The sequence below is a fragment of the Sarcophilus harrisii genome, chromosome 3, assembly GCF_902635505.1.
Source record: "Sarcophilus harrisii chromosome 3, mSarHar1.11, whole genome shotgun sequence".
Classification (NCBI taxonomy): Eukaryota; Metazoa; Chordata; class Mammalia; order Dasyuromorphia; family Dasyuridae; genus Sarcophilus; species Sarcophilus harrisii.
Genome location: NC_045428.1, coordinates 536206627 through 536215713, shown reverse-complemented (window position 1 = coordinate 536215713; position 9087 = coordinate 536206627). Strand labels below are relative to the sequence as shown.

The 9087-nt window shown below is 33.0% G+C and overlaps 1 pseudogene; it reads left to right on the top strand.

Annotated features, from left to right (window-relative positions):
- Positions 1-1969: 1969 nt before the first annotated feature.
- LOC116422620 lies at positions 1970-2986 on the top strand (annotated as a pseudogene).
- Positions 2987-9087: the final 6101 nt, after the last annotated feature.

The following is a 9087-nucleotide window of genomic DNA, read 5'->3' as shown; positions in this document are numbered from 1 at the left end:
ACAATGGTGCAAAAGATATAGTCCCTGTTTTCAAAGAACATTCCCTCAGGTTGAGAAAAGAAAAAGATACACAGACACTGAAAAAATATATAATAGGATGTGTCCTCAGATAGAAAAGGTAAATAGAATTTCAAAGAAAGGGGGATTCTTCCATTTGGCAGTTGGTTAAGGATTGGAGAATAATTCTGGAAGACGTGGCTGAGAATATGGAATTTTAGTTGAGTCTTAAACAATAGGTCTTTTGTTTTTCTTTTGTTCTTAAAGATATCATGAGTAGCAAGTGAATTGGATTTCAGTGAGGAAGGGCTGTGCAAAGTCACCAGCTTCACTCTCTCCTCCAGAGATATCTGAATTAAGTGACAAGATATAGCTCCCAGTTAAAGTCTCACTTGGTCATTATTTAGGCTCTCATTATTTCTGTTTTGGCCAGAAACCTGAGGATTCCAGGCTCGAGGGGGAGAAAGAAGGAGACTGTCCATCTTGGAATCAGAGAAGAGTCTAGGGCTATGGAAGTTAAGGCTATTAGTGATTGTTTTGTTGACAAGACAAGTCATATTTTGTAAATGGCTGACACTCTGAATAGGTGCACTGGAATCAGACAACCGAGCACTTAAGGCTAATTATCTATTGGACAATATTCTATTAGCATATGCTTGGAAAAATGACTTGTCTCACTATACCATGCTGGCTTGATCTTTTGGTGTATACAAATAATTGTAGAAGGGATTCAAGGGGTGGAGTGAGACAAGCCAGAGTCACTTTGGAGGAGGACGAGGAGAAGGGAGGCCAGTGGAGAGCGTGTAGCATTTGTTGATCCCCTTCACTTTTCCCCCTAAAGACCAAGAACTTTTGCTTATCCTGACTCCAGCTGATTCTGAGACCTCCAGGGAGCTAACCTGGATTTCACAATATTCCTTATCCTATATGGAAGGAGAGAGATAGAAAAGATGACTAAGAGAGGAAAACATGATTTTTAAATAAGGAAACTATATCCTAAGGATTTTTCATTAGAGAGAGACAAACTAACATGAACATACATGGAACTACTTTAGGATAGAGAGAAAACATGATGGAACTGATAGATCAGAATTTGAGATTTCTCATTTTTATTGTGGAGAAAAATGCCAAAAGGACAAGTGACTTAAAGTTACTCAATGAGGACAGATTAAGGTCAGGACTTTAGACTTCTACAAAATACTTCATAATTTCTCAGCATCAAACTGTAAATGGGGACACTTATGGGTTTAGAGGCCATGAGTATGATATAGTAGAATAGTGAATTCAAAGTCAAGAGAGATCTCAATTTTAATCCCACATCCAAAATTTACTGGGTGTTTCAATATATTCCTTTAACATTTCTGAGTTTTAGTTTGCTCAATGCCTACAATATTTACCTCATTGTGTGTGTTGGTGAGAATCAAATGAAATGAAGTTTATAAATCACTTTAATGTAAGTTATTGTTATAATTTTCATCATTTTATTATTTTAAAATGTTCTCATTTAAGAGAGAACATATTTGAGATCAAGGTATGATGAATGGAAAAAGAACTCTGCTCTAGAAGTCAATAATCCTACTCCTAATCATACATTTGCTAGTCATTTAATAGTTTTAAAACAATCACTTGTCCTTTCTGTATTTGTTTCTTAAACACAAAAGGTGAGTCCTATCCTATCCATTTCCCAGGGAATTACAGAGAGACTTATCTTTGAAAAAGGAAAAGAAAAAGAAAAAAGGTCATTGAAAAATGGGAGCTGTTATTATCACTACAGTTGGGCTGAAGTCCTCAGAGGGAGAGTTGTATATATCTGCGGATAGGAAAACTAGAATTATTTCTCACTGGGAAGAATAATCTGAGAAAGTTAATAATTTTTAGACCTTTTGATTAGTTCATTGTCATTTGACATTTCTGTCCCTATTTTTCAGGATGGGTTCACTGTGAGTCATAGCTCAGTCTTAAGGGTACCACCATGGTGGTAAATGCCTCTATCTCCAGCTTCTCATCCTTTTTCTTGGTTGGTATTCCTGGTCTAGAAGTCTTCCACTGTTGGTTGAGCATCCCTGTTTGCCTTCTGTATGTGCTGACCCTCATGGGGAATGGTCTCATTGTGCTTGTGATAAGAGAAGAATCCAGCCTTCATCAGCCCATGTTCTTTTTCTTTGTATGCTGGCCTTTGATGATATAGCCATTGCCTCAACCACAGCCCCCAGGATGCTTGACATATTTTGGCTGGATGCTCATGTCATTGGATTTGATGTCTGCCTGGCCCAAATGTACTTAATCCACACCTTTTCCATCATTGAATCAGCTATTTTGGTAGCTATGGCCTTTGACCGTTATGTTGCCATTTGCCATCCCCTGCATTATGCTACTATCCTGACCACTCCTTTGGTCATCAGGCTAGGGCTGGTAAGTGTGGCCCGAGGGGCCATTATGGTTTTGCCATGCCCATTACTCATTAAACGGTTGAAATATTGTACTCAGAATGTTATACAACATGCCTATTGTGAACACATGGCTGTGGTGAAGCTTGCCTGCACCAACACTTACATAAACCGTAGCTACGGTATCTTTGTGGCCCTCTCAGTCATAATTATGGACATTGTACTTATTTCTGTGTCCTATGTCAAGATCCTTCAGGCTGTCTTCCGACTTTCCTCCAAGGATGCCCGCTCTAAGGCATTAGGCACTTGTGCTGCCCACATCTGCACTATCCTCATCACCTACTTACCTTCATTATTTAGTTTTCTCACTCACCGCATTGGTAAGAGAGTGCCCCATCCCTTCACATCATCTTTGCCACTATTATCTCCTTGTGCCTCCTGCAGTCAATCCACTAGTCTATGGTGTCAAGACAAAGCAGATTCGTGACCAAGTGATCATCCTCTTCCTCAAAAAAGGAGAATGTCTCCAAGCACAAGTAGAGACTCAGATATGTAATTTCTTGACTATCACCAGGTTTGGGCTGAGAGGACAATATAATTGATCTTCTCCCTACATTTGACCTATTTGCAAACCCTGACATATTTTGTCTACACTTATCTTGCCCACAATTTTGGGTAGAATATAATGAGATAGTTCTTAAAGTGACTTTTTGTTTTATTTTTAGGAGGTAATTGGAGTTAAGTGACTTGTCCAGGTCATACAACTAGTAAATATCTGAAATCAGACTTGAGATGTGCCACTTAGCTGCCCTACAATGAGATAGTTCTAATATAACTGACTAATTTCAGTCTGTCTTGAAGCTGTTCCTTATATTTACTTTGACCTGATTTCATTACCTCCATAGTACTGGTCAGATTTTGAGGCCCAACAAAACTCTTGTCTCTGATCTGGGAGAAATAACATATCCACTATTATGAATAAGTTTTAATTGAACATAGAGTAGTAAACCTCTTGGAATATCACTCACTTTTTCTTGTAAGACAAGGCAGTTTTGCATTTTAAAATTTCTCAAAAAATAGATTAACCTTCATTTCAAAGATGTTTAATCAGGTTAGAAAATATAATTTGGGGGTTCAAAGAAGTTTGTCTGTGAGAGTTATTGTGGGTGACTTTTTACAATGTGGAATTGTTTTATTTATTTTGTTAAACATTTCCCAATCATACAAGTTTTAAAAATTTATTATTTTTAATATTTCCTAAACTTTTTGAGTTCCAAATTCTTTCCTGCTTTTAAGATCATCTTCTACCCACTGAGAAGACAAGCAATGAGATATATATTATATATCTTTCAAACCATTCAAAATGTATTTCATGATAACCATGTTGCAAAAAGCAAGAAAACAAAGTGAAAAATTATGTTTCCATCTGAGCTCAGTCCATCACTTTTCTCTCTCTGGAGGTGGATACTATTCTTCACCATGAGTCCTTTGGAATTGTTTTGGATTATTGTATTAATAAGCAAAGCAGCTAAGTTTTCTCACTTGATCATTGTTACAATATTATTGTTAATGTAACTATGCTGTCCTCATTCTGCTCCTTCCCAGGTTTTTCTGAAACCATCTCCTTGTCAGTTCTTACAGAACAGTAATCTTTGATCATAATTTTATACCACAAAATTGTTTAGATATTCTCTAATTGATGACCATTCCTTCAGTTTCCCATTTTTTGTCATCACAAAAGATCCCTTAACATTTTTGTACTTTGGTATTTTTGTACTTCCTTTTCCTCTAATTTCTTTGGTTTATTGACATAGTAAGATTATTACTGGGTCAAATGGTATACATGAGGTTTCTTTTTTCAATTCACATTTATCTTTTTTTTTCCAGTATGGCTTTTCTTTTTCCTTTTTAAAAATAATTGTTTTTATTTTCAAAATACATGCAAAGATAATTTTCCACATTCACACTTGCAAAACCTTGTATTCCAAAATTTTCTTCCTCCCTTTTCCCTACCCCTTCCCTTAGATAGCAAGAAGTCCAATTTAGGCTAAACATGTACAATTCTTCTATACATATTTCACATTTAACATACTGCACAAGAAAAATCAGATCAAAAGGAAAAAAAAATGAGAAAGAAACAAAAGGCAAGCAAACCACAACAAAAAGGTGAAAATACCCATCCACATTCAGTCCCCACAGTCCTATATGGATGCAGATGGCTCTCTTCATTACAAGGTGACCTGAACCACCTCACTGTTGAAAAGAGCCAAATCCAGCAGAGTTGATCATCACATAATCTTGTTGTCATTGTGTTCAATGTTCTCTTATCTCTACTCACTTCGTTTAGCATCAGTTCATGTCTCTCAAGCCTCTCTGAAATCATCCTGCTGATTGTTTCTTATAGAACATAATATTCCATAATATTCATATACCATAACTTATTCAGCCATTCTCCATCTGAGATCTTAGAGATCTCTGGCCATCATTCATAAGAACAATGGTTTAAATACACAATGGAGTGCTCAAGAACAGCCATGTGCAAGCCCAAGATCTTTTATTCACCAGTTCACATCCTGCCTAGCTGATCTCCTGCTGACTCCCTGTGAATTCCTGATGAACTCCATCCAAGTCAAAGAGAACTTACTTCCTCATCCCACAGTTTAAATAGGGTCTATGAGGTCATATGCACGTCAATCAGAGAAGGAGATGCCTCACGTTAATGATGCGATCTCAATGTGACCAGGTTCCTGCCCACAGGTGGTCTCTATTTACTCACAGAAACCACTTCTGAGGGGCTCTGGCATTTTGCGTCTGACTCCTGTTTGCACTGCGCCTACTCCTCAATATATATTAAATCAAATATATATATGAACTTATTTATACAATTCCCTTCCTGCACAAGAAAAAGATAAAAGAAAGTAAATAAGAAAACAAAATGCAAGTGAAAAACAACAAAAGAGTGGAATGTTTTGTTGTGAATCCATTCCCTCAGTCCCCTCTTGGGTGTAATGGCTTTCCTTTATAAGATCATTGGAATTGGCATCAAACATTTTCATTGTTGGAAAGAGTCATTTTCATCAGAATTGATTGTCATAAATCTTATTTTTCAGTGTAAATGATCCCTGGTTCCGTTTCATTTTACTTAGCATCAGTTAATGTAAGTCTCTCCAGGGCCTCTACAATCATCCTCTTGATCATTTCTTATGAAAATAATATTTCCAAAACATTCATAAAATTAAACCTTATTCAGTCATTTCCAAATTGGTAATCCACTCATTTTCCAGTTTCTTGGCCACTACAAAAGGGCCACAAAATTTTTGCACAATTGGGTCCCTTTCCTTCCTTTAAGATTTCTTTTGAGATATAGGCCCAATAAAACACTGTTGATCAAAGGGTATACAAGTTGGATGACTTTTTGAACATAAGAACAATAATATTCCTTATATTTTAATATAACTTCCCAGTCATTCTCTCCAAGATGAAGATCCATTTAATTTCCAATTCCTTTCTATTAAGAAAGAGAATGTATAAACATTTTTCACATATGGATCCTTTTTCTTTTATGATTTCTTTTGGAACAGACCACTAGGTGCACTGCTACATCAAAGGTATGCAAGATTTGTAGCCCTTTGGCCATAGTTCCAAATTGTTTACATAATGATTATATCATTTCATAACATCACCCAGATGCATTAGTGTCCCAGTTTTTCCACATTCCTTTAAAATTGTCTTTTTGTTATGCACAGTTTTATAAAGAAAAAAATACTCCAAAAAAATAGTTTTGATCCAGTTCAAACCTTTACCAATGGTATATTAGTGTTTTTGTTTTTCTTCCATCTTTTCCATAATTTGTCTTTTTCCTTTTTGTCATGTTAGTCTTTAATGATAGGTTAAATTGGTACCCTCAGAATTGTTTTAATTTTAATTTCTCTAATTAATAGTAATTTAGAGCATTTTTATTACTAGAATAACTTTGGTTTCCTTTTTTAAAAAAAGTTTATCTTTATGAAAAAAAAATTTCAATAATATTATTTCTTTTAAATATACAACAAAATTATTTAAAATTTTTTTTCTCTGTAAGAGCTATCATTAGATACAAATTGGTATCTTTCTATGTATATATATTTATATATATATATATAATATAAATTTTATACTTTTATTTAATTTTTTTCTGGGATGAAGAAACATTTTTATTTATATGTCCTTTATATTTAATTTGGGTATTTATAATTGTCAAAATAATTTATTCACTTTGTTTTTCTTTGGCAATTTGCTGTTACTATATAAATTTTTCTCTTTTTTCTGCTCATTTTGCTCTTCATTTCATCCAAAAATTTCCATTTTTTAAAAAATCAATTAAGTTTATAATTTCTTTAAACCAGTGTTTTTCATCCATCTATATACCCTAAAATTTGTTTTAACCCCTAATTGATGGAATCCCTGCAATTTCCAATTCTTTTTGCTACCACAATGAGGGAATAATTGTAAACATTTTTTAGAACATATATTCTTTTCCTTTTCCTCTACTTATCTTCGAAATAGGATTAAGGTGGTATTTCTAGGTTAAAAGGCAAAAATAATGACTTTGGGAACAAATTCCAGATTGCTTCCAGAATGCTTGATCTTTAACAATTTCCAAGGACATTTTTTCCCATCCTTTTGGTTTCCCTTTTTTCCCATCCCTTAAACTTGGTACTTTTTCCATTTTATCCTTTTAGTCCCTGGAAAGGCGGGAAAACGGTGGCTCAAGGATGTTTTAATTTTATCTTTCTAGGACAGTAATGTTTGGGCTTTTTCCATTATGACTTAAAATGGTTTTTGATTTTTTTTTTTCAGAAAAAATTAACTTTGTTCTTTAATTTTTATTATTGGAGAATGGTTCATATTCTTATGGATTTAAAAAGGTCTTTTTAAATGGTTTAAATGAGGACTTTAATGTCATAAAACTGTTTATAATTTTTTCCTTTTAATTTTTCTGCTTTCCTTTGTAATCTTGGTTGTTGTTTTCCATTAAAAAAATTTTTAATGTTAATCAAAATGTTCCTTTTTTTATCTTCCTTTTGTTCATCACTTATTTATTTATAAATTTATTCCACCTATTAGTCGTAAATAATACATTCAATATTCTTTTTTTCTTGTAAATTTTTTCTTTTATATCTATAGGCCAGTATCTATTTTTAATTCTCACCTTGTAAATGGTGTAAGATATTTTAACAATGCCTAGTTTTCTACCAAAATTGCTTTGGTTTTACCTTTCCTTTACCAAATTTTCCAAATTAGAATTTTATTTAAAAACTTGTTTGTATATTTCAAATAAAAAGGTTTTTTTATATGTTTTGCTTCTTAAATTGTATGTCTACTCTACTACATTGAGCTATCTTTCTGTTTTTAATTTGCCAGATGATTTTAATTAAGGGTTTTATATTTTAAGATCTGTTATCAATAACTCTCCTTTTACATTTTCTTTCTTTGATATTCTTGATTTTTTTGTTTTTTGAAAGGAATTTTATTATTTTCTAAACCAATAAAAATTTTTATAATTAAATTTGGAATTTATTGAATATAAATTAGGACAAATTGTAATTTTTAATTATATTGGCCCGGTTTATTCATAAATAATTTATATTTTCCAGTTATTGAAATTAATTTTTATTTTAATAAAAAACCAATTTTTTAAAAATTAATTTGGCTTAATTTGGCTTTTGTTTTGGAAGTGTATTCCCAAGATTTTCTTACTGTTTTAGATTTGTTTCATTTTTTTTTTTTTCTTTTTCTTTTTTTTTTTTTTTTTTTTGTTTGAGGAATTAGTAATGTGACTTTTTAGAGCCACATGGGTAAGGTTAAACACCTGCATAAGGACAAACAGAAAGACTAAGAATATTCTTTTTTTCTCCTTTTCACTGGGTGGCCAAATTGGAATGTAAAGAGAAGACAAATGATTCCCATTCTCCACCTTCCTGGACAGATTAGGGAGGCTTTCTGCCCCTAATTTTCACTGTTTTCCATGTTTCATGGAATGAATTTGCCTCTCAGCATGAGAAGCAAAAGAAGAAAAAGGAGATTGTCTTAGGTAAACACAAGAATACAGAGACATCATTCTTTTTCTGACCACAAAAGAACAAAGATAAAACAAGCTGATACTGAGAACCTTTCTTGGATAGAGAACCAAGGGGCAAGCAATTTTTTTTTCTTTGGAGAATAGTTTTGGAAGGAAAGGAAGGATTGGGAGGTTTTGCCTGAAAAACCGCCTTTTTTTGGCAGTATTCCTTTTTCCCAAGCTCAAATCTTAAATTTGAACTTTTGAAAGGCCTTTTGAAATTTTTTTGGCCTCCTCAGATGTTTAAAAATTTTGTAGCTTGGTTTTTAACTTTTTTGCTAGAGCAGACTTTTCAATTATAGGAGTCCAAAAATAATATTTATTCCCAGCCCAATTCCTGTACCTCTGAGTGTTTTCTGGTACCAAGGTTTAAGTTTATTCTATTAATTAAAGTTATTCAGCTAGATTTTTTAAAAAAATCAGTACTATGTAGAAACATTTAAAATTGAGCTGCTTTTTCAAATGCAGGAATATATATATATATATATATATATATATATTAATACAGATACACACATATGTGTAGCTATATATGAATGCATGTGTGAATGTATTATACAGATATACACTATATTATCTATATATTTGTATATATTTATGTTT